Source organism: Nerophis lumbriciformis, linkage group LG36, assembly GCF_033978685.3.
Source record: "Nerophis lumbriciformis linkage group LG36, RoL_Nlum_v2.1, whole genome shotgun sequence".
Lineage (NCBI taxonomy): Eukaryota > Metazoa > Chordata > Actinopteri > Syngnathiformes > Syngnathidae > Nerophis > Nerophis lumbriciformis.
The window spans coordinates 25,632,371-25,660,000 of NC_084583.2; the positions used below are offsets into that span (position 1 = coordinate 25,632,371).

General features: G+C 39.1%; 1 protein-coding gene across 2 annotated transcripts in view; it reads right to left on the bottom strand.

Annotated features, from left to right (window-relative positions):
* LOC133576739 (ras-GEF domain-containing family member 1C-like) overlaps positions 1-27,630 on the bottom strand; it is a 209,525-nt gene that overhangs the window by 84,508 nt on the left and 97,387 nt on the right. The window contains exon 1 of one of the 2 annotated variants that reach the window (XM_061930073.2): positions 18,675-18,993. The exons of the other annotated variant lie outside the window; for it this stretch is intronic. The gene's annotated coding sequence lies outside the window, so the exon portion shown is untranslated. Of the gene's footprint in view, positions 1-18,674; positions 18,994-27,630 lie in introns of those variants that run through there. 2 annotated transcript variants of the gene reach the window in all.

Consider the following 27,630-nt stretch of genomic DNA (forward strand, 5'->3'; position numbering starts at 1 on the left):
AAACAAAATGATATGTTTTTTTAACTTAACTGTTGATAAAATCAAAATGCAAATGATAATACTGATTCACCACTTCAGTCATCATTTTTGCGTTTGAGAAACTTCTCAATGACTTTCGCTCCAGACTTCTTCACTTTGTTTGAGATTGTCATTACTGCCACAAGTGGTGGGAAAGTGTATTACAACTGAGTCACGCTACGGCCCATACGGACCATAGCCGAGGAACAGATGTTTTTTGGTGTCCCTGTAAGCGGCCCTTGTGGCCCAACAACAGGCCTTGGCCTTATGGTTAAGAAACCCTGAACTAAAGCTCTTAAATGTAACAACATACAATATTGACAGTAATGATACCATTAATAGAATTAGTATATGGTCGATACAAAAGTGATTAAACCGACATTTAAACGGTAAATGGGTTATACCGTCAAGGTACTCAAAGCCCTTTGACACTATTTCCACATTCACCCATTCACACACACACACACATTCATACACTGCTGCCATGCAAGGCCGTAATCACGACCCATCAGGAGCAAGGTTGAAGTGTCTTGCTCAAGGACACAAAGGACGTGACTAGGATGGCAGAAGCTGGGGATCCAACCAGGAACCTTCAAGTTGCTGGCACGCCCGCTCTACCAACCGAGCCGGTTAGGCCGTCTGCTATATTCTTATCCAAAAAATATATTTTGTCGTTTTTGTCATTGTTTATAAAATCAGTTTTATGGGCAAAAAAAGGGATTTAAATCAGAGCTAATAGTAGAATATAATTTGAATGTTTTACTGATATTGTTATGTCGCCATCCTGTGTTTTTGTCTGATTTTAATTGTGATCAAAAATGTTATCATTCAATGATCAGTATCAGTATCAACATTGGTATGAACAAAACTGTCCCTGTAACTACTCGGTGTTGGATCAATACCCAATTCTGTAGTAATGCCGAAAACGAATGTAAAGTATTGAAACGACAGAAGAATAAGTGCTAGAGATGTCTGATAATGGCTTTTTTGACGATATCCGATATTGTCCAACTCTTAATTACCGATTCCGACATATACAGTGGTGGAATGAACACATTATTATGCCTAATTTTGTTGTGATGCCCCGCTGGATGCATTAAACAATGTAACAAGGTTTTCCAAAATAAATCAACTCCAGTTATGGAAAAAAATGCCAACATGGCACTGCCATATTTATTATTGAAGTCACAAAGTGCATTCTTTTTTTTTTAACTTGCCTCAAAACAGCAGCTTGGAATTTGGGACGTGCTCTCCCTGAGAGAGCATGAGGAGGTTGAGGTGGGCGAGGTAGGGGTAGCGGGGGGTATATATTGTAGCGTCCCGGAAAAGTTAGTGCTGCAAGGGCTTCTGGGTATTTGTTCTGTTGTGTTACGGTGCGGATGTTCTCCCGAAATGTGTTTGTCATTCTTGTTTGGTGTGGGTTCACAGTGTGGTGCATATTTGAAACAGTGTTAAAGTTGTTTATACGACCACCCTCAGTGTGACCTGTATGGCTGTTGACCAAGTATGCTTTGCATTCACTTGTGTGTGTGAAAAGCCGTAGATATTATGTGACTGGGCCGGCACGCAAAGGCAGTGCCTTTAAGGTTTATTGTCGCTCTGTACTTCTCCCTACGTCCGTGTACACAGCGGCCTTTTAAAAAGTCGTACATTTGACTTTTTAAAACCGATACCGATAATTTCCGATGTTATATTTTAAAGCATTTATCGGCCGATATTATCGAACATCTCTAGTTACAGCACAAAGTAACTTGATATTAACAGTAAATTACAAATTAATAATAGTTTTGAGGAACTGGTGGTAGCAGGGGTGTATAATGTAGCCCGGAAGAGTCAGGGCTGCATGGGATTCTGGGTGTTTGTTCTGTTGTGTTTATGTTGTGTTAAGGTGCAGATGTTCTCCCGAAATGTGTTTGTCATTCTTGTTTGGTTTTGGTTCAAAGTGTGGCGCATTATTAGTAAGAGTGTTAAAGTTGTTTTATATGACGACCGTCAGTGTGACCTGTGTGGCTGTTGACCAAGTATGCCTTGCTGTCATGTACGTGTGCAAGCAGAAAATGTATATTGTATAACAAGCGTTGGGCTGGCACGCTGTCAATACAGATTGTAGAGGGCACCAAATATTGTACCATCACGGCACGCCCTTAATATAGCTTTAAGGGTGAAAATCGGTGAATATTAATCCCGGGAGTTTTCTGCGAGAGGCACTGAAATCCGGAAGTCTCACGGGACAATTGGGGGGTTCAGCAAGTAAGCTGCTGAGCCGCATCAGAGTGATCAAAGAGCCGCATGCGGCTCCGGAGCCGCGGGTTGCCGACCCCTGTAGAAGGAATCGCAAAGTCTGCGGAAAAAACTCAATGACAAAATATTTTCTTGCAGCTTCTGACTGGGTCTTTGTCGAGAGTATTTTGCTTAGTCCTTCAAACTTTGCAGGATGAAGACGTAACAAAATCAGAAATTGCCTCCAGTCTTTGAGGTGACGTCGGCACATTTTGGAGTTCTCAAATGTGCTGAAACTTGTTAGAAAACAAGCCTAAAATCACTACTGTGTCTATTTTGCGGGAAATTGCACCTGTAGATATTGTCATGTCTGTGTAATCATATTTTGTTTTAAGTCATGTTTTGTTTAGTTTCTGGCTTTTCACTCCCTTGTCTTGTTTGCATGATTACCCATTAGTTTCACCTGTTCCACGTTTGGACTCATTGTGCACTCTTGTTTGTCACCATGGCAACCATTAGTTTTCACCTGTCACGTCACGCACCTGTTTCACGTTTTGAGTCACGCACCTGCTTTCACTAATCATGTCCATAGTATTTAAGTTCATTCATTTTCTGTTGTTCGTCCTGACGACATCCCCGCATTTATGCCCCCTGTCGCACTCTGTCCACCTCTGCGCACTTCATGTCCATGCCAAGTAAGTTTTTGTTTATTAAGCCACAGTTAGTGTTTTGTTGTTGTTCATAGTTTTTTGCCCTCGTGCAAGTCTTTTGTTTTCGTTAGTCAAGTTTGTACCTCCGCCCCTGTGCGCGCTTTTCGTTTATTCTTTTTTTGATAGTTTAAATAAATCATGTACCCACCTTCAAGCCTTGACCAGTCCAATTCACTTGCACCTCGGGAGAACAAATCAAGCCATAGTCCAAGTCATGACAGATATATTGTTTAGGTCCAGAACTAAGAGATGAGTGTCAGTATTAGGGGGCCTTTACAATTACAATTACATCTTAGCCTGACTGATTCCTTAATTGATTAAAAGGTGTCCTAAGATCCTTTGAGAGCATGCCCGGTTAGGCTGTCTGCTATATTCCCGCTTTGATTGCCCGGGAGGGAATTACATCATGTCTGCGGAATACACAATTGGAATTCCCGCGCACACCCTCCCCCCCCCGCCCCACCATAAACCTTGCGAGCGCCGTTAAAGCTGTCATTGCAAGCGGACTAACAGCTACTGTGTCTGCCTGCCTGCCCCAGACAGACAGACAGGACCTTTTCCCACACAACCCTGCGCTCGTACTCTCATTGCCGACACACCTGGAATTCTACGCAGGATTGGAAGGAATGTGTGTGACTGTACCTGCACACTTGTGTGACTCAACCTGGCTGACTCTCACAATCTACACTGGAAGCTACGAGAAGTTGAAAATGCAGAACAATAAGATGTTCTTTTACTGCAACGTCAACACACTACACCTTTTTTTTGTTTGTTTTTACATCATAATACAGATGTGCATTTGTCTAAATCTCCTGGATTTGCTATGTTGAAAATAAATGATCAATTCATCAATTCATTCGACACTTTCAAATATAATCCGAGTACCGTATTCCCCGCACTACAAGGCGCACTTAAAATCCTTTTTTTCCCTCAAAACTCGACAGTGCGCCTTATAACCCGGTGCGTCTAATGTACGGAATAATTCTAGATTTGCTTCCCGACCTCGAAGCAATTTCATTTGGTACATGGTGTAATGATAAATGTGACCAGTAGATGGCAGTCAAACACAAGAGGCGCGTGTGTAATCCTTTTTTTCCCTCAAAACTCACAATGCGCCTTATAACCCGGTGCGTCTAATGTACGGAATAATTCTAGTTTTGCTTCCCGGCCTCGAAGCAATTTCATTTGGTACATGGTGTAATGATAAATGTGACCAGTAGATGGCAGTCAAACACAAGAGGCGCGTGTGTAATCCTTTTTTTCCCTCAAAACTCGACAGTGCGCCTTATAACCCGGTGCGTCTAATGTACGGAATAATTCTAGTTTTGCTTCCCGACCTCGAAGCAATTTCATTTGGTACATGGTGTAATGATAAATGTGACCAGTAGATGGCAGTCAAACACAAGAGGCGCGTGTAGACTGCAATATGATGGCAATATGACTCAAATAAACAACACCAACATTTCATATGTTCCATTGAAAATATAGAACATTACACAGGGCGCTCAAAAATCCATCAAAATGTTTTAGTACGACAAGCCGCACCGCTTTGGTGAATTGCATTAAACATACGAGTATTATTGTGGTATGTGTATAAGGTAAGACATATTATCTGGCGTTTTGTTTCGCAAAATTATGCAAAAGCAACTTTTTTTTACCTTCTGGTACCTGCTAATGTGTATTTGGGATCTGCATAAGTCCTGAAAATGTGCACACTTCCGCACACTTCCGCCTTTGACGACACCATAGTCGATAAGCTTCTATTTCTTCTCTATTTTCTTGTTATGTGACATTCATCCTCCGCTGTTGCCATTTCTAATATAAAGTAGTGTAAAGTTCTTACTTATATCTGTCAGTAAACTCGCCATGAAAGCGCTAAAACATACCGGTGTAGTGAGTTTACATTATTCAACCAAGGAACTTTAGTTATTAGAGAGTTCCGGTCGGACGGTTTTTCCTACTGGCCTTGTTGTTCCCGGATGAGGAGATGCTGCTCCAATATTGATTGAAGTAACGTGTGAATGTCATTAAAACAGTTAGCTCCATCTTTTGACACTTCTTCCACCCCCGTCCTTGCACGCTACACCGCTACAACAAAGATGACGGGGAGAAGACGCTGCCGAAGGTGAGCCACGTAAATAAGACCGCCCACAAAATGTCCGTCTATTTGTGTTTGACGTCCTCTTCTATTGTTACCAAATTGCATTATCTTAGTTTTATTGAGATTCAAAGAAAGTCTGTTTTTGTCAAGCCAAAGTTATACATTTTTAATAAATTGTTTTAATTTTTAATATTAACAGCCGATATGGGCATCTACATGAACTATATGATTTGCCTGAGAAGCTGGACAGGACAAAAAAAAAAAAAAAAAAATTGATTGTTGATGAATAGTGCCTTAAAGCAGCAAAAAAAATATATATATTTTTTTGTTGTTGTGTATATATATATATATATATATATATATATATATATATATATATATATATATATATATATACATATATATATATATATATATATATATATATATATACATATATATATATATATATATTGTTGCTTTAAGGCACTATTCATCAATATATATATATATATATATATATATATATATATATATATATATATATATATATATATATATATACACAACAAAAAAATATATACAGGTAAAAGCCAGTAAATTAGAATATTTTGAAAAACTTGATTTATTTCAGTAATTGCATTCAAAAGGTGTAACTTGTACATTATATTTATTCATTGCACACAGACTGATGCATTCAAATGTTTATTTCATTTAATTTTGATGATTTGAAGTGGCAACAAATGAAAATCCAAAATTCCGTGTGTCACAAAATTTGAATATTGTGTAAGGGTTAAATTTTGAAGACACCTGGTGCCACAAACTAATCAGCTGATTAACTCAAAACACCTGCAAAGGGCTTTAAATGGTCTCTCAGTCCAGTTCTGAAGCCTACACAAACATGGGGAAGACTTCAGATTTGACAGCTGTCCAAAAGGCAACCATCGACACATTGCACAAGGAGGGAAAGACACAAAAGGTTATTGCTGAAGAGGCTGGCTGTTCTCAGAGCTCTGTGTCCAAACACATTAATGGAGAGGCAAAGGGAAGGAAAAACTGTGGTCAGAAAAAGTGTACAAGCGATAGGGATCACCGCGCCCTGGTCAAGATTGTGAAAAAAAACCCATTCAAAAATGTGGGGGAGATTCAGAAGGAGTGGACAGCTGCTGGAGTCAGTGCTTCAAGATCCACCACCAAGAGACGCTTGAAAGACATGGGTTTCAACTGCATTTGTTGCCACTTCAAATCATCAAAATTAAATGAAATAAACATTTGAATGCATCAGTCTGTGTGCAATGAATAAATATAATGTACAAGTTACACCTTTTGAATGCAATTACTGAAATAAATCAAGTTTTTCAAAATATTCTAATTTACTGGCTTTTACCTGTATATAGATATATTTTTTTGCTGCTTTAAGGCACTATTCATCAACAATCAATTTATTTTTATTTTTATTATTATTTATTTTTTTGCTTTAAGGCACTATTCATTAAAAATATATTTAACAAAATCTAGCAAATTCCTGTTTGATGAATCCAAAAACAATTCTGCTAGTATGGAGCGAGTTTGCAATTTAATGAGCAATTTGTTTTGCACTTTTCACATAACACACTTTGATGGTTTTTAACATTAATTACAGTACAGTAGAACCTCGGTTTTGTACGCCACACTTTTAGTAGGATTCTGTTTTACAGATTATCGTACAGCCAAACAATGCAGATTGCAAACTATTTAGTTGGTCGGCATATCCTCCCGTGACCTCCAGTGCCCAAACAAAGAACCCCACGTGTTGGTGACTCAGTCTTACCCTGTTATTAATAAACTGCAGCCGACTGTGTTCATAGTGTGTCTTTATTTTTTTTTAACTGTGCCTGTGTTAGCCTGCTCACAACTCCCCACTGAGAGGTCATTCTATGCCGCCATCTATGACATCATCATTAGTTGCCTCTGCAGTTCTTTGTTAATAATAATATTACCCTATTTTTCGGACTATAAGTGGCAGTTTTTTTCATAGTTTGGCCGGGGGTGCGACTTATACTCAGGAGCGACTTATGTGTGAAATGATGAACACATTAGCGTAAAATATCAAATAATATTATTGATCTCATTCACGTAAGAGACTAGACGTATAAGATTTCATGGGATTTAGTGACAGATTGTATAGCATGTTCTATATGTTATAGTTATTTGAATGACTCTTACCATAATATGTTACGTTAGCATACCAGTTGGTTATTTATGCCTCATATAACGTACACTTATTCAGCCTGTTGTTCACTATTCTTTATTTATTTTAAATTGCCTTTCAAATGTCTATTCTTGCTGTTGGCTTTTATCAAATACATTCCCCCCAAAAATGCGACTTATATATGTTTTTTTCCTTCTTTATTATGTATTTTCGGCCGGTGCGACTTATACTCCGGAGCGACTTATAGTCCGAAAAATACGGTAGTAGTAGTAGTAATAATAAATAGTAAATAATAATAACAACAATAAATAGTGTATAATTATAATAATAATAACGGATATGTTAATCAAATAAACATGCAATAGTAATAATAATAATGATACATTTAATAAATGGTATGTAATAAATAATTTATAATAAATCATTATAATAATACATACATAACTGTGTTCTATATGCTATGTTGTTATTTGAAATAAACACCTTTTTAGCCGAAAAATTAGGTACATTTGCACAAAGTAACGGTATCGGATATTGCCAGTACCAGCCTCAATTTTGCTCAGTTTTAGATCAAAAAAATAATCAGTGGCATCCCACATTACTAATCGGGACACCTCTAGTTTTATTGTAACATGATTCTCAAACGATATAAATTCAGAGCATCTTGAACATTATGTTGATGCAATCAAGAGTATGTAATGTATTGGCTATTGTTCACTATGTATAGTGATACATAGTATACGTCCACATAGTATATGTCCACAGTTTCCAAAAACAATTTGAAATGTGGACTCGTCAGACCACAGAACACTTTTCCACTTTGTATCAGTCCATCTTAGATGAGCTCAGGACCAGCGAAGCCGGCGGAATTTCTGGGTGTTGTTGATAAACGGCTTTAGCTTTGTATAGTAGAGTTTTAACTTGCACTTACAGATGTAGCGACCAACTGTAGTTACTGACAGTGAAGTGAAGTGAAGTGAATTATACTTATATAGCGCTTTTCTCTAGTGACTCAAAGCGCTTTACATAGTGAAAACCCAATATCTAAGTTACATTTAAACCAGTGTGGGTGGCACTGGAAGCAGGTGGGTAAAGTGTCTTGCCCGAGGACACAACGGCAGTGACTAGGATGGCGGAAGCGGGGATCGAACCTGCAACCCTCAGGTTGATGGCACGGCCACTCTACCAACCGAGCTATACCGCCCCAGTATATATAGTATATACAGTGGGTTTCTGAAGTGTTCCTGAGCCCATGTGGTGATATCCTTTACACACTGATGTCATTTTTTGATGCAGTACAGCCTGAGGGATCGAAGGTGCGTAATATCATCGCTTACGTGCAGTGATTTCTCCAGATTCTCTGAACCTTTTGATGGTGAAATCCCTAAATTCCTTGCTATAGCTCGTTGGGAAATGCTGTTCTTAAACTGTTCGACAATTTGCTCAGGCATTTGTTGACAAAGTGGTGACCCTCGCCCCGTCCTTGTTTGTGAACGACTGATGATTTCATGGAAGCTGCTTTTATACCCAAGCATGGCACCCACCTGTTCCCAATTAGCCTGCTCACCTGTGGGATGTTCCAAAAGTGTTTGATGAGCATTCCTCAACTTTCTCAGTCTTTTTTGCCACTTGTGCCAGCTTTTTTGAAACATGTTGCAAGCATCAAATTCCAAATGAGCTAATATTTGCAAAAAATAACAACGCTTTCCAGTTTGAACGTTAAGTATCTTGTCTTTGCAGTCTATTCAATTGAATGTAGGTTGAAAAGGATTTGCAAATCATCGTATTCTGTTTTTATTTACCATTTACACAACGTGAAAACTGGTTTTGGGTTTTGTATTTTGCAAGTTTTTAATAGTTTAAGTCAGGGTGTCTAAACTTTTTCCGCCAAGGGTTGCATACTGAAAAGTCAAGTATGGGGGGGGCCCATTTTGATATTTTTTTTATTAAAAAAAAAAATGCTAAAAACAGATACTATGTAGAGTTAAAAAAGAAGCTTTGTGTCATAAGCGAGTATATATACTATTAGTTTTAAACAATTCAGCTTTCTGTAATTAATTTCCAATTTTTCGCATTTTTATCTTAAATTTGTATCGCATTTTTGTTATTATTTGAAAATACACAACTTTTTAAAATTTAGCAGACACATTTGGTATATTTTCATTCAGTGTCGGATTGGTATCACCGATACCAGCCTGAATTTTACTTGGAATCGGATTGAAAAGAAAATCAGTGGTATCACAAATCATTACTCCACAATCTTGAAGACAAGACTTTGCATGACAATCTGTAGTAAATTCTCACAATATGGACTTTGCATGATGGCATGTTCAAAATTAAGGTTTGATGAGCATTCCTCAGCTTTCGCAGTCTTTTTTGCCACTTGTGCCAGCTTTTTTTAAACACGTTGCAGGCATCAAATTACAAATGAGCTAATATTTGCAAAAAATAACAAGATTTTCCAGTTCAAACGTTAAGAATCTTGTCTTTGCAGTCTATTCAATTGAATATAGGTTGAAAAGGATTTGCAAATCCTTTGCAAAAACTACTGCTATACAACTTGGTCTCATACCTCAAAGAATATCCTGAAGCCACTAAAGTCTCTCATCAAGCGAAGACTAAAAAATCTGGACAAAAAGCCTCTAAAGTATCATTATTGTAACATTTTAAGAAAGTATAATATTTTGGATTTAGATCATTATCAGATATTCATGGATGTTTGCCTCATCTTTAGAGTTCTACAAACCCTGTTTCCAAATGAGTTGGGAAATTGTGTTAGATGTAAATATAAACGGAATACAATGATTTACAAATCATTTTCAACCCATATTCAGTTGAATATGCTACAAAGACAACATATTTGATGTTCAAACTGATAAACATTTTTTTTTTTGCAAATAATCATTAACTTTAGAATTTGATGGCAGCAACACGTGACAAAGAAGTTGGGAAAGGTGGCAATAAATACTGATAAAGTTGAGGAATGCTCATCAAACACTTATTTGGAACATCCCACAGGTGTGCAGGCACATTGGGAACAGGTGGGTGCCATGATTGGGTATAAAAGTAGATTCCATGAAATGCTCAGTCTTTCACAAGAAAGGATGGGGCGAGGTACACCACTTTGTCAACAAATGCGTGAGCAAATAGTCAAACAGTTTAAGAACAACGTTTCTCAAAGTGCAATTGCAAGAAATTTAGGGATTTCAACATCTACGGTCCATAATATCATCAAAAGGTTCAGAGAATCTGGAGAAATCACTCCACGTAAGCGGCATGGCCGGAAACCAACATTGAATGACCGTGACCTTCGATCCCTCAGACGACACTGTATCAAAAACCGACATCAATCTATAAAGGATATCACCACATGGGCTCAGGAACACTTCAGAAAACCACTGTCACTAAATACAGTTGGTCGCTACATCTGTAAGTGCAAGTTAAAGCTCTACTATGCAAAGCCAAAGCCATTTATCAACAACATCCAGAAACGCCGCCGGCTTCTCTGGGCCCGAGATCATCTAAGATGGACTCATGCAAAGTGGAAAAGTGTTCTGTGGTCTGACGAGTCCACATTTCAAATTGTTTTTGGAAATATTCGACATCGTGTCATCCGGACCAAAGGGGAAGCGAACCATTCAGACTGTTATCAACGCAAAGTTGAAAAGCCAGCATCTGTGATGGTATGGGGGTGCATTAGTGCTCAAGACATGGGTAACTTACACATCTGTGAAGGCACCATTAATGCTGAAAGGAACATACAGGTTTTGGAACAACATATGCTGCCATCTAAGCGCCGTCTTTTTCCTGGACCGCCTGCAGTCCAGACCTGTCTCCCATTGAAAATGTGTGGCGCATTATGAAGCTTAAAATACGACAGCGGAGACCCCGGACTGTTGAACGACTGAAGCTCTACATAAAACAAGAATGGGAAAGCATTCCACTTTCAAAGCTTCAACAATTAGTTTCCTCAGTTCCCAATCGTTTACTGAGTGTTGTTAAAAGAAAAGGTGATGTAACACAGTGGTGAACATGCCCTTTCCCAACTACTTTGGGACGTGTTGCAGCCATGAAATTCTAAATTAATTATTATTAGAGTTTGAACATCAAATATGTTGTCTTTGTAGTGCATACAATTGAATATGGGTTAAAAAAGGATTTGCAAATCATTGTATTCCGTTTATATTTACATCTAACACAATTTCCCAACTCATATGGAAACGGGGTTTGTAAATAAACTTGCTCCCCCTCCCTTGGAGAGATTTGATTAATCGAAAAAATAGCAGTCAAGTAAACACCAGAGCCCAGAGGGGACTGCAACGTACAAAGACGCAGGACTAAATGTGGTCAAATGGTGAGGTCTATTAGAGGCATAGAACAGGCCTATTTAACATTTAAAACTGCACTGAAACAGTGGTTGAAAACTAATCACAATTAGATTTTTCACATGTTTTTTGTTTGTTTGTTGTTTGTTTCATTTTTTTTTTTGTCCATGGGCTGTGCTTATGGTATGCTTGTAATGTGTAATGTCTTGTGATTTTTTGTATTCTTTTGTATCATGACCTGTTGAATGTTTACTGTATTAACTGCCTTAGGACAACAGATGAAAATGAGCTATTGTGCTAACTCTGGCATAATGACATTGTTGCTTTATGTTGATGAATATGCCTTGTCCTAATTCAAATAAATAAATCAATCATTTTTATTTACGATTTACACAAAGTGCCAACTTCACTGGTTTTGTACATAGTTTCACCCCAAACTATTCTTAGCTGTGCATGACGAATGTGAGAACCCTAAAGCACACAACAAAGCCCTGTTCTGTTTACTTATTGACTACCAACGCTGTGGCAAAGGTCATCACAATATAAAAGTCGGTGCTTTTGTCATCAACAGAGGTCGAAATCCATTCGCCGAGCAAAAAGAAGCTCCCTCGAAGCACACAGCAGAGCAAACATTTCTCAAGAGAGCGGCATTTTTTCTTTAAAAGTCCACAAACGTGAGGAGCCGAGGGCGTGGGAACGACGCTCGCAAGTCGCTTGACTGGTAACGTTGGCAAACCCCAAATTAAAATCCCTCCTACCTAACTGGTTTGTGACGTTGCAGTAAGCTGCTAAAAAAAATAAATTAAAAAAACACACAAAAAAAACTATAACAAATCCTTTTAGCCGGTGTCGGCCACTTTGGTGCATCATTGGCATTCCTTTAAAGGGGAACATTATCACAATTTCAGAAGGGTTAAAACCATTAAAAATCAGTTCCCAGTGGCTTATTATATAGTTTTTTTCAAAATTTTGCCCATCACGCAATATCCCTAAAAAAAGCTTCAAAGTGCCTGATTTTAACCATCGTTTCTCAACACCCGTCCATTTTCCTGTGACGTCACATAGTGAAGCCAACACAAACAAACATGGCGGAAAGAACAGCAAGCTATAGCGACATTAGCTCGGATTCAGACTCGGATTTCAGCGGCTTAAGCGATTCAACAGATTAGGCATGTATTGAAACGGATGGTTGTAGTGTGGAGGCAGGTAGCGAAAACCAAATTGAAGAAGAAACTGAAGCTATTGAGCCATATCGGTTTGAACCGTATGCAAGCGAAACCCACGAAAACGACACGACAGCCAGCGACACGGGAGAAAGCGAGGACGAATTCGGCGATCGCCTTCTAACCAACGATTGGTATGTGTTTGTTTGGCATTAAAGGAAACTAACAACTATGAACTAGGTTTACAGCATATGAAATACATTTGGCAACAACATGCACTTTGAGAGTGCAGACAGCCCATTTTTCATCAATTAATATATTCTGTAGACATACCCTCATCCGCGCTCTTTTCCTGAAAGCTGATCTGTCCAGTTTTGGAGTTGATGTCAGCAGGCCAGGGAAGCTAGGGTCGATATTCTTCTTTTGATCATCTTCGGTGGCATAAGGGACGGTGTGAGCCAAGACATCCAGGGGGTTTAGCTCGCTCGTCTGCTGGAACAAACTGCCGCCATTGCTTGCCGTGCTACCGAGGTCCTTTGTCCCTGAATTGCTCGCACACTCCGGCAGATTCAATGGGGGTCTGGCGGCAGATTTCTTTGACTTTATGGTTGGAAATGCATCTGCTTTGAGTGTCGCAGGATATCCACACATTCTTGCCATCTCTGTCGTAGCATAGCTTTCGTGGGTAAAGTGTGCGGAACAAACGTCCAATTTCTTGCCACTTTGGCATCTTTGGGCCACTGGTGCAACTTGAATCCGTCCCTGTTGGTGTTGTTACACCCTCCGACAACACACCGACGAGGCATGATGTCTCCAAGGTACGGAAAACAGTCGAAAAAACGTAAAATAACAGAGCTGATTTGACTCGGTGTTTGAGAAAATGGCGGATTGCTTCCCGATGTGACGTCACAACGCTCCGAGAGCAAATATTAGAAAGGCGTTTAATTCGCCAAAATTCACCCATTGAGTTCGGAAATCGGTTAAAAAAATATATGGTCTTTTTTCTGCAACATCAAGGTATATATTGACGCTTACATAGGTCTGCTGATAATGTTCCCCTTTAAGTACACCTGCACAATGGGGATTTATCATTGTGGTCGTGGATCTTACTATTATTTCCACACTCTCCTACTGAATTTTACTCCGTTTCGGATCAAAAAGATAATCAGTGGCATCCCACATTACTTATCAGGACACCTCTAGTTTTATTGTAGCATGATTCTCAAACGATATAAATTCAGAGCATCTTGAACATTATGTTGATGCAATCAAGAGAACGTAATATACGTAGTATATGTCCACATAGTACCGTATTTTTCGGAGTATAAGTCGCACCGGAGTATAAGTCGCACCGGAGTATAAGTCGCACCGGAGTATAAGTCGCACCGCCCGAAAATGCTTAGTAAAGAAGGAAAAAAACATATATAAGTCGCACTGGACTATAAATCGCATTTTTTGGGGGAAATGTATTTGATAAAAGCCAACAGCAAGAATAGACATTTGAAAGGCAATTTAAAATAAATGAAGAATAGTGAACAACAGGCTGAATAAGTGTACGTTATATGAGGCATAAATAACCAACTGCTATGTTAACGTAACATATTATGCTAAGAATCATTCAAATAACTATAACATATAGAACATGCTATACGTTTACCAAACAATCTGTCACTAAATCCCATGAAATCTTATACGTCTAGTCTCTTACGTGAATGACATCAATAATATTATTTGATATTTTACGCTAATGTGTTCATCATTTCACACACAAGTCACTCCTGAGTATAAGTCGCAAACCATGAAAAAAACTGCGACTTACAGTCCGAAAAATACGGTATACGTTCACATAGTATACGTCAACAGTTTCCAAAAACAATTTGAAATGTGGACTCGTCAGACCACAGAACACTTTCCCACTTTGCATCAGTCCATCTTAGATGAACTCGGGGCCCAGCGAAGCTGGCGGCGTTTCTGGGTGTTGTTGATAAATGGCTTTCGCGTTGTATAGTAGAGTTTTAACTTGCACTTACAGATGTCGCGACAAACTGTAGTTACTGACAGTGGTTTTAATAAGTGTTCCTGAGCCCATGTGGTGATATCCTTTACACACTGATGTCAGTTTTTGATGTCTGTTTTATCAATGTCATTGCTTACGTGCAGTGATTTCTCCAGATTCTCTGAACCTTTTGATGATATTACGGACCGTAGATGGTGAAATCCCTAAATTCCTTGCAATAGCTGGTTGAGAAATGTTGTCCTTAAACTGTTCAACAATTTGCTCAGGCATTTGTTGACAAAGTGGTGACCCTCGCCCCATCCTTGTTTGTGAATGACTGAGCATTTCCTGGAATCTACTTTTATACCCAATCATGGCACCCACCTGTTCCCAATTTGCCTGTGTTTGATGAGCATTCCTCAACTTTCTCACTCTTTTTTGCCACTTGTGCCAGCTTTTTTGAAACCTGTTGCAGGCATGAGCTAATATTTGCAAAAAAAATAACACATTTTTCCAGTTCGAACATTAAGTATATTGTCATAGCAGTCTATTCAATTGAATATAGGTTGAAAAGGATTTTGAAATCATTGTATTCGGTTTTTATTTACCATTTACGAAAAGCCGGCGGCGTTTCTGGGTGTTGTTGATAAATGGCTTTCGCTTTGCATAGTAGAGCTTTAACTTGCACTTACAGATGTAGCGACCAACTGTAGTTACTGACAGTGGGTTTCTGAAGTGTTCCTGAGACCATGTGGTGATATCCTTTACACACTGATGTCGGTTTTTGATGCAGTACAGCCTGAAGGATCGAAGGTCTGTAATATCATCGGTTACGTGCAGTTATTTCTCCAGATTCTCTGAACCTTTTGATGATATTACTGATCGTAGATGGTGAAATCCCTTAATTCCTTGCAATAGCTGGTTGAGAAATGTTGTTCTTAAACTTTTCGACAATTTGCTCACGTATTTGTTGACAAAGTGGTGACCCTCGCCCCCATCCTTGTTTGTGAATGACTGAGCATTTCATGGAAGCTGCTTTTATGGCACCCGCCTGTTCCCAATGAGCCTGCACACCCGTGGGATGTTCCAAATAAGTGTTTGATGAGCATTCCTCAACTTTATCAGTCTTTTTTGCCACTTGTGCCAGCTTTTTTGAAACCTGTTGCAGGCATCAAATTCCAAATGAGCCAATATTAGCAAAAAATAACAAAGTTTTCCAATTTGAACATTAAGTATCTTGTCTTTGCAGTCTATTCAATTGAATATAGGTTGAAAAGTATGTTTAAATCATTGTATAAGGTTTTTATTTACCATTTACGAAAAGCCGGCGGCGTTTCTGGGTGTTGTTGATAAATGGCTTTCGCTTTGCATAGTAGAGTTTTAACTTGCACTTACAGATGTAGCGACCAACTGTAGTTACTGACAGTGGGTTTCTGAAGTGTTCCTGAGACCATGTGGTGATATCCTTTACACACTGATGTCGGTTTTTGATGCAGTACAGCCTGAAGGATCGAAGGTCTTTAATATCATCGGTTACGTGCAGTGATTTCTCCAGATTCTCTGAACCCTTTGATGATATTACTGATCGTAGATGGTGAAATCCCTAAATTCCTTGCAATAGCTGGTTGAGAAATGCTGTTCTTAAACTTTTCGACAATTTGTTCACGTATTTGTTGACAAAGTGGTGACCCTCGCCCCATCCTTGTTTGTGAATGACTGAGCATTTCATGGAAGCTGCTTTTATACCCAATCATGGCACCCACCTGTTCCCAATTAGCCTGCACACCTGTGGGATGTTCCAAATAAGTGTTTGATGAGCATTCCTCAACTTTCTCAGTCTTTTTTGTCACTTGTGCCAGCTTTTTTGAAACATGTTGCAGGCATCAAATTCCAAATGAGCTAATATTAGCAAAAAATTACAAAGTTTTCCAATTCGAACATTAAGTATATTGTCTTAGCAGTCTATTCAATTGAATATAGGTTGAAAAGGATTTTTAAATCATTGTATTCGGTTTTTATTTACCATTTACAAAAAGCCGGCGGCGTTTCTGGGTGTTGTTGATAAATGGCTTTCGCTTTGCATAGTAGAGTTTTAACTTGCACTTACAGATGTAGCGACCAACTGTAGTTACTGACAGTGGGTTTCTGAAGTGTTCCTGAGACCATGTGGTGATATCCTTTACACACTGATGTCGGTTTTTGATGCAGTACAGCCTGAAGGATCGAAGGTCTGTAATATCATCGCTTACGTGCAGTTATTTCTCCAGATTCTCTGAACCTTTTGATGATATTACTGATCGTAGATGGTGAAATCCCTTAATTCCTTGCAATAGCTGGTTGAGAAATGCTGTTCTTAAACTTTTCGACAATTTGTTCACGTATTTGTTGACAAAGTGGTGACCCTCGCCCCATCCTTGTTTGTGAACGACTGAGCATTTCATGGAAGCTGCTTTTATGGCACCCACCTGTTCCCAATTAGCCTGCACACCCGTGGGATGTTCCAAATAAGTGTTTGATGAGCATTCCTCAACTTTCTCAGTCTTTTTTGTCACTTGTGCCAGCTTTTTTGAAACATGTTGCAGGCATCAAATTCCAAATGAGCTAATATTAGCAAAAAATAACAAAGTTTTCCAATTCAAACATTAAGTATCTTGTCTTTGCAGTCTATTCAATTGAATATAGGTTGAAAAGGATTTTTAAATCATTGTATTCGGTTTTTATTTACCATTTACGAAAAGCCGGCGGCGTTTCTGGGTGTTGTTGATAAATGGCTTTCGCTTTGCATAGTAGAGTTTTAACTTGCACTTACATATGTAGCGACCAACTGTTGTTACTGACAGTGGGTTTCTGAAGTGTTCCTGAGACCATGTGGTGATATCCTTTACACAATGATGTCGGTTTTTGATGCAGTACAGCCTGAAGGATCGAAGGTCTGTAATATCATCGCTTACGTGCAGTGATTTCTCCAGATTCTCTGAACCTTTTGATGATATTACTGATCGTAGATGGTGAAATCCCTAAATTTCTTGCAATAGCTGGTTGAGAAATGCTGTTCTTAAACTTTTCGACAATTTGTTCACGTATTTGTTGACAAAGTGGTGACCCTCGCCCCCATCCTTGTTTGTGAATGACTGAGCATTTCATGGAAGCTGCTTTTATGGCACCCACCTGTTCCCAATTAGCCTGCACACCCGTGGGATGTTCCAAATAAGTGTTTGATGAGCATTCCTCAACTTTATCAGTCTTTTTTGTCACTTGTGCCAGCTTTTTTGAAACATGTTGCAGGCATCAAATTCCAAATGAGCTAATAATTGCGAAAAATAACAAAGTTTTCCAGTTGGAACATTAAGTATCTTGTCTTAGCAGTCTATTCAATTGAATATAGGTTGAAAAGTATGTTTAAATCATTGTATAAGGTTTTTATTTACCATTTACAAAAAGTTGGCGGCGTTTCTGGGTGTTGTTGATAAATGGCTTCCGCTTTGCATAGTAGAGTTTTAACTTGCACTTACAGATGTCGCGACAAACTGACAGTGGTTTTCTGAAGTGTTCCTGAGCCAAGGTGGTGATATCCTTTACACACCGATGACACTTTTTGATGCAGTACTTCGCTTACTGCAATGATTTTTCCAGACTCTCTGAACCTTTTGATGATGTTCCGGACCAGCCAACCAATCATGACATGCAACAAAATATGATTGTTTTGCCTCCACTACCCACACTCATTAATGATTACAAGAACAATGACAAGCGTGGTCAATATCCACTATCTTTATCTCCCACTCGTGTTTGAATAGAGAGCCATCGTCACATGCTCACCAAAAGGATGAAGGAGTGGGGGTTTATTACACGCCCTGCAAAACACGCTAAAGTGCTGCAATTATGTCAATGTCATCGCCATGATTCCACGCTGGATGACACGCCAGGCTGAAAAAAACAACAAGAAAAAAACAAATAACCTTGTAACTTACCGCCACTACACTGTGATCCCCATCCTTCAAGACAGTGATATCCCTCAAAAAAAGAGGCGTCCACGCAGCAGCACAACCACGCAACCGAAGAGGCGTGATTTGATGTAAGACAGTGGGAAAAAATGTTCCTCTTTAAAAAAAAAAAAGAAAGGATTCCTGCCCAGGTGGAGAGCACCGGCGGTCACTAGAGGAGAGCTGACGCCGGGTTAAAGTGTCTCCCCGAAGGCGTGGCGACCGTCTCGTGGGTCCGCGCAGGGGCGACGAGACACGAGCGAGGTTATCAACACGTCCACGCAGTGAGAGGAGACACACGGGAGAGGAGAGAGAAGTACTCACGGCTGTGAAGCCGGAGGAAGCGACCGACTTCTACACTTCCGGTTGTTACTTTCAAAATAAAACCCCCGTGAGGGACATATCGCTTTAGTGTCCGACAAACTTTTTTTTTTTTTTTTTTTTTATCAATCCAACAAAACAATACACAGCAATACTACAAACCCTGTTTCCATATGAGTTGGGAAATTGTGTTGGATGTAAATATAAACGGAATACAATGATTTGCAAATCCTTTTCAAGCCATATTCAGTTGAATATGCTACAAAGACAACATATTTGATGTTCAAACTCATAAACTTTTTTTTTTTTTTTTGGCAAATAATAATTAACTTTGAATTTAATGGTAGCAACACTTTGCAAAAAAGTTGTCACAGGGGCATTTTTACCACTGTGTTACATGGCCTTTCCTTTTAACAACACTCAGTAAAGGTTTGGGAACTGAGGAGACACATTTTTGAAGCTTCTCAGGTGGAATTCTTTCCCATTCTTGCTTGATGTACAGCTTAAGTTGTTCAACAGTCCGGGGGTCTCCCTTGTGCTATTTTAGGCTTCATAATGTGCCATGCATTTTCAATGGGAGACAGGTCTGGACTACAGGCAGGCCAGTCTAGTACCCGCACTCTTTTACTATGAAGCTATGTTGATGTAACACGTGGCTTGGCATTGTCTTGCTGAAATAAGCAGGGGCGTCCATGGTAACGTTGCTTGGATGGCAACATATGTTGCTCCAAAACCTGTATGTACCTTTCAGCATTAATGGTGCCTTCACAGATGTGTAAGTTACCCATGTCTTGGCCACTAATATACAGAGGTGGGACCAAGTCATTGCTTTGCAAGTCACAAGTAAGTCTCAAGTCTTTGCCCTCAAGTCTCGAGTCAAGTCCCGAGTCAAGACAGGCAGGTCCGAGTCAAGTCCAAAGTCAAGACTGGAAAGTCTCAAGTCAAGTCTCAAGTCAAGTCCCAAGTCCTGCATTTTGAGTTTCGAGTCCTTTCAAGTCGTTTTAACCACAGACTAATATATTAACACAGATTGTGTATGCTTTTAAAACGCTGTATTTATTTATTAAAACAAGTGCATTTGAAATTGCAGGAACAAAAATAGTGCTGACATTGCAGTTCATAATAGTACATGTTATACATTTAACTCATTCCTTTACAGAATAAACACATTTGACAAAACAAATGCAACTGTACTTATTTGCACAAAAGTGTTAACATTGTATTTCCATGGCATATAGCATTGTAACTAGTTCCACAGCAGTTTCTATCCTGTTCTTACCTTATCTCATTGATCTCATCTCATACTGTATGTGTGTTGATGTGTGCGTACACATGGAAACATAACAAATATATGAACATAACAATGAACAGAGTTGTACTTTTTAGATGTCAGGGCCCTATGCAATATGTACACATATTCTTATTTATTTGACTGTGTTTATCTTTTTGTAGGTGGCTAAAATACGCGGTGCTGCTGACCGCTGTCTAACGTTACGTTACTGTGTGTGATACATTGACTAACGTTACGTTACTGTGTGTGATACATTGACTAACGTTACGTTACTGTGTGTGATACATTGACTAACGTAACGTTATGTGTAGGTAACTCATGCAACCCTGCTTAAAAAAAATCACGTAACAAAAAGTATGAATAAGGTAGCGAACTGCAGTGGACGCAACAGATTGCCGTGTTTGCAATGACGTTATAACCATAGACGTCTTATAAGTAGACGCAGCATTGGCTGCTGTGACGCTAGCAATTTGGCCGCCATCTTGAAGTGGTGATGAGGAGCCGGCGAGTAGCCTAAACTGACAGTTGACAGGTAGAAAGCAAAGATGCTAAACTGACAGTTGACAGGTAGAAAACAAAGATGCTAAACTGACAGTTGACAGGTAGAAAAAAAAGATGCTAAACTGACAGCTGACAGGTAGAAAACAAAGATGCTAAACTGACAGTTGACAGGTAGAAAACAAAGATGTTAAACTGACAGTTGACAGGTAGAAAACAATGATGCTAAACTGACAGTTGACAGGTAGAAAGCAAAGATGCTAAACTGACAGTTGACAGGTAGAAAACAAAGATGCTAAACTGACAGTTGACAGGTAGAAAACAAATATGCTAAACTGACAGTTGACAGGTACAAAGCAAAGATGCTAAACTGACAGTTGACAGGTAGAAAACAAAGATGCTAAACTGACAGTTGACGGGTAGAAAACAAAGATGCTAAACTGACAGTTGACAGGTAGAAAACAAAGATGCTAAACTGACAGTTGACAGGTAGAAAACAAAGATGCTAAACTGACAGTTGACAGGTAGAAAGCAAAGATGCTAAACTAACAGTTGACAGGTAGAAAGCAAAGATGCTAAACTGACAGTTGACAGGTAGAAAGCAAAGATGCTAAACTGACAGTTGACAGGTAGAAAGCAAAGATGCTAAACTGACAGTTGACAGGTAGAAAGCAAAGATGCTAAACTGACAGTTGACAGGTAGAAAACAAAGATGCTAAACTGACAGTTGACAGGTAGAAAACAAAGATGCTAAACTGACAGTTGACAGGTAGAAAACAAAGATGCTAAACTGACAGTTGACAGGTAGAAAACAAAGATGCTAAACTGACAGTTGACAGGTAGAAAGCAAAGATGCTAAACTGACAGTTGACAGGTAGAAAGCAAAGATGCTAAACTGACAGTTGACAGGTAGAAAGCAAAGATGCTAAACTGACAGTTGACAGGTAGAAAACCAAGATGCTAAACTGACAGTTGACAGGTAGAAAACAAAGATGCTAAACTGACAGTTGACAGGTAGAAAACATACATGCTAAACTGACAGTTGACAGGTAGAAAACAAAGATGCTAAACTGACAGTTGACAGGTAGAAAACAAAGATGCTAAACTGACAGTTGACAGGTAGAAAGCAAAGATGCTAAACTGACAGTTGACGGGTAGAAAACAAAGATGCTAAACTGACAGTTGACGGGTAGAAAACAAAGATGCTAAACTGACAGTTGACAGGTAGAAAACAAAGATGCTAAACTGACAGTTGACAGGTAGAAAACAAAGATGCTAAACTGACAGTTGACAGGTAGAAAGCAAAGATGCTAAACTAACAGTTGACAGGTAGAAAGCAAAGATGCTAAACTGACAGTTGACAGGTAGAAAGCAAAGATGCTAAACTGACAGTTGACAGGTAGAAAGCAAAGATGCTAAACTGACAGTTGACAGGTAGAAAGCAAAGATGCTAAACTGACAGTTGACAGGTAGAAAACAAAGATGCTAAACTGACAGTTGACAGGTAGAAAACAAAGATGCTAAACTGACAGTTGACAGGTAGAAAACAAAGATGCTAAACTGACAGTTGACAGGTAGAAAACAAAGATGCTAAACTGACAGTTGACAGGTAGAAAACAAAGATGCTAAACTGACAGTTGACATGTAGAAAACAAAGATGCTAAACTGACAGTTGACAGGTAGAAAGCAAAGATGCTAAACTAACAGTTGACAGGTAGAAAGCAAAGATGCTAAACTGACAGTTGACAGGTAGAAAGCAAAGATGCTAAACTGACAGTTGACAGGTAGAAAGCAAAGATGCTAAACTGACAGTTGACAGGTAGAAAACAAAGATGCTAAACTGACAGTTGACAGGTAGAAAACAAAGATGCTAAACTGACAGTTGACAGGTAGAAAACAAAGATGCTAAACTGACAGTTGACAGGTAGAAAACAAAGATGCTAAACTGACAGTTGACAGGTAGAAAACAAAGATGCTAAACTGACAGTTGACAGGTAGAAAGCAAAGATGCTAAACTGACAGTTGACAGGTAGAAAGCAAAGATGCTAAACTGACAGTTGACAGGTAGAAAGCAAAGATGCTAAACTGACAGTTGACAGGTAGAAAACAAAGATGCTAAACTGACAGTTGACAGGTAGAAAACAAAGATGCTAAACTGACAGTTGACAGGTAGAAAACAAAGATGCTAAACTGACAGTTGACAGGTAGAAAACAAAGATGCTAAACTGACAGTTGACAGGTAGAAAGCAAAGATGCTAAACTGACAGTTGACAGGTAGAAAGCAAAGATGCTAAACTGACAGTTGACAGGTAGAAAACAAAGATGCTAAACTGACAGTTGACGGGTAGAAAACAAAGATGCTAAACTGACAGTTGACAGGTAGAAAACAAAGATGCTAAACTGACAGTTGACAGGTAGAAAACAAAGATGCTAAACTGACAGTTGACAGGTAGAAAGCAAAGATGCTAAACTAACAGTTGACAGGTAGAAAGCAAAGATGGTAAACTGACAGTTGACAGGTAGAAAGCAAAGATGCTAAACTGACAGTTGACAGGTAGAAAGCAAAGATGCTAAACTGACAGTTGACAGGTAGAAAGCAAAGATGCTAAACTGACAGTTGACAGGTAGAAAACAAAGATGCTAAACTGACAGTTGACAGGTAGAAAACAAAGATGCTAAACTGACAGTTGACAGGTAGAAAACAAAGATGCTAAACTGACAGTTGACAGGTAGAAAACAAAGATGCTAAACTGACAGTTGACAGGTAGAAAGCAAATATGCTAAACTGACAGTTGACAGGTAGAAAGCAAAGATGCTAAACTGACAGTTGACAGGTAGAAAGCAAAGATGCTAAACTGACAGTTGACAGGTAGAAAACCAAGATGCTAAACTGACAGTTGACAGGTAGAAAACAAAGATGCTAAACTGACAGTTGACAGGTAGAAAACAAAGATGCTAAACTGACAGTTGACAGGTAGAAAACAAAGATGCTAAACTGACAGTTGACAGGTAGAAAACAAAGATGCTAAACTGACAGTTGACAGGTAGAAAGCAAAGATGCTAAACTGACAGTTGACAGGTAGAAAGCAAAGATGCTAAACTGACAGTTGACAGGTAGAAAGCAAAGATGCTAAACTGACAGTTGACAGGTAGAAAACAAAGATGCTAAACTGACAGTTGACAGGTAGAAAACAAAGATGCTAAACTGACAGTTGACAGGTAGAAAACAAAGATGCTAAACTGACAGTTGACAGGTAGAAAACAAAGATGCTAAACTGACAGTTGACAGGTAGAAAACATACATGCTAAACTGACAGTTGACAGGTAGAAAACAAAGATGCTAAACTGACAGTTGACAGGTAGAAAGCAAAGATGCTAAACTGACAGTTGACAGGTAGAAAGCAAAGATGCTAAACTGACAGTTGACAGGTAGAAAGCAAAGATGCTAAACTGACAGTTGACAGGTAGAAAACAAAGATGCTAAACTGACAGTTGACAGGTAGAAAACAAAGATGCTAAACTGACAGTTGACAGGTAGAAAACAAAGATGCTAAACTGACAGTTGACAGGTAGAAAACAAAGATGCTAAACTGACAGTTGACAGGTAGAAAGCAAAGATGCTAAACTGACAGTTGACAGGTAGAAAGCAAAGATGCTAAACTGACAGTTGACAGGTAGAAAGCAAAGATGCTAAACTGACAGTTGACAGGTAGAAAACCAAGATGCTAAACTGACAGTTGACAGGTAGAAAACAAAGATGCTAAACTGACAGTTGACAGGTAGAAAACAAAGATGCTAAACTGACAGTTGACAGGTAGAAAACAAAGATGCTAAACTGACAGTTGACAGGTAGAAAACAAAGATGCTAAACTGACAGTTGACAGGTAGAAAGCAAAGATGCTAAACTGACAGTTGACAGGTAGAAAGCAAAGATGCTAAACTGACAGTTGACAGGTAGAAAGCAAAGATGCTAAACTGACAGTTGACAGGTAGAAAACAAAGATGCTAAACTGACAGTTGACAGGTAGAAAACAAAGATGCTAAACTGACAGTTGACAGGTAGAAAACAAAGATGCTAAACTGACAGTTGACAGGTAGAAAACATACATGCTAAACTGACAGTTGACAGGTAGAAAACAAAGATGCTAAACTGACAGTTGACAGGTAGAAAAAAAAGATGCTAAACTGACAGTTGACAGGTAGAAAAGAAAGATGCTAAACTGACAGTTGACAGGTAGAAAACAAAGATGGTGTTCAGCATTTTCCTGCTCAAATGAGCGGACTGTTGAAAATAGGAATTGGGGGATTACTTTTCACAAGTAAGATTTAACATTAACATACTATTGGTTGTATTTTGGGAAAAGAATATTAGCACAGAGTTGAGAAGGAGCAAAGATCTTCAATATTTGTATGTGAAAATCACAAAGAAATCTTCTGGGTTAGGGGTTAGGGTTAGGGTTAGGGTTAGGGTTAACCCCTGTAGGGAGGATGACTCCCCTACAGGGGTTTGGTTTACAAACTTTCAGCCCCACCTAAAACAAAATTCACCAGCCGCCCCTGATTATGATGCATTCTCATTTTAGGCAGAGTATAAGACAATACTTTCTTAACAGTATAATTGTAACCAGGAATAAGTCTTCAAGTAACAATATTCAAATACTAACATTGTTGGGTAAAACAGAATTTGCTTTTATTCTGAATCCAGTGAAACAGATTGCTGGATTTAGCTGATATAAAGACTTTCAGGTGTTTATAAATGTTTATGTTGAAGTATTTGGCAGATGCTTTTATCTAAAGCGACATACATAAAAAAATATAAACCCCGTTTCCATATGAGTTGGGAAATTGTGTTAGATGTAAATATAAACGGAATACAATGATTTGCAAATCATTTTCAACCCATATTCAGTTGAATATGCTACAAAGACAACATATTTTATGTTCAAACTGATAAACTTTTTTTTTTTTGCAAATAATCATTAACTTTAGAATTTGATGGCAGCAACACGTGACAAAGAAGTTGGGAAAGGTGGCAATAAATACTGATAAAGTTGAGGAATGCTCATCAAACACTTATTTGGAACATCCCACAGGTGAACAGGCAAATTGGGAACGGGTGGGTGCCATGATTGGGTATAAAAGTAGATTCCATGAAATGCTCAGTCATTCACAAACAAGGATGGGGCGAGGGTCACCACTTTGTCAACAAATGCATGAGCAAATTGTTGAACAGTTTAAGAAAAACCTTTCTCAACCAGCTATTGCAAGGAATTTAGGGATTTCACCATCTACGCTCCGTAATATCATCAAAGGGTTCAGAGAATCTGGAGAAATCACTGCACGTAAGCAGCTAAGCCCGTGACCTTCCATCCCTCAGGCTGTACTGCATCAACAAGCGACATCAGTGTGTAAAGGATATCACCACATGGGCTCAGGAACACTTCAGAAACTACAGTTGGTCGCTACATCTGTAAGTGCAAGTTAAAACTCTCCTATGCAAGGCGAAAACCGTTTATCAACAACACCCAGAAACGCCGTCGGCTTCGCTGGGCCTGAGCTCATCTAAGATGGACTGATACAAAGTGGAAAAGTGTTCCGTGGTCTGACGAGTCCACATTTCAAATTGTTTTTGGAAACTGTGGACGTCGTGTCCTCCGGACCAAAGAGGAAAAGAACCATCCGGATTGTTATAGGCGCAAAGTGTAAAAGGCAGCATGTGTGATGGTATGGGGGTGTATTAGTGCCCAAGATATGGGTAACTTACACATCTGTGAAGGCACCATTAATGCTGAAAGGTACATACAGGTTTTGGAGCAACATATGTTGCCATCCAAGCAACGTTACCATGGACGCCCCTGCTTATTTCAGCAAGACAATGCCAAGCCACGTGTTACATCAACGTGGCTTCATAGTAAAAGAGTGCGGGTACTAGACTGGCCTGCCTGTAGTCCAGACATTGAAAATGTGTGGCGCATTATGAAGCCTAAAATAGCACAACGGAGACCCCCGGACTGTTGAACAACTTAAGCTGTACATCAAGCAAGAATGGGAAAGAATTCCACCTGAGAAGCTTCAAAAATGTGTCTCCTCAGTTCCCAAACGTTTACTGAGTGTTGTTAAAAGGAAAGGCCATGTAACACAGTGGTGAACATGCTCTTTCCCAACTACTTTGGCACGTGTTGCAGCCATGAAATTCTAAGTTAATTATTAAAAAAAACAACAACAAAGTTTATGAGTTCGTACATCAAATATGTTGTCTTTGTAGCATATTCAACTGAATATGGGTTGAAAAGGATTTGCAAATCATTGTATTCCGTTTATATTTACATCTAACACAATTTCCCAACTCATATGGAAACGGGGTTTGTATATATAAAACAACCACTGTAAACATGATCATTTAAGGGAAGAATGTTATAGAAAAAATCAATACAAAGTGTCAAGACAGAATAAACTCTCTGCTGTTGCAGCAACCCTAACCCTAACCCTAGGGTTAGGGTTAGGGTTAGGGTTTATGGTTAGGGTTGGGGTTGGGGTTAGGGTTAGGGTTAGGGTTAGGGTTAGGTTTAGGGTTAGGGTTAGGGTTGGGGTTAGGGTTAGGGGTTAGGGTTAGGGTTAAGGGTTAGGGTTAGGGTTTATGGTTTATGGTTAGGGTTAGGGTTAGGTTTAGGTTTAGGTTTAGCGTTAAAGTTAAAGTAAAAGTTAAAGTACCAATGATTGTCACACACACACTAGGTGTGGCGAGATTATTCTCTGCATTTGACTCATCACCCTTGATCACCCCCTGGGAGGTGAGGGGAGCAGTGGGCAGCAGCGGTGGCCGCGCCCGGGAAT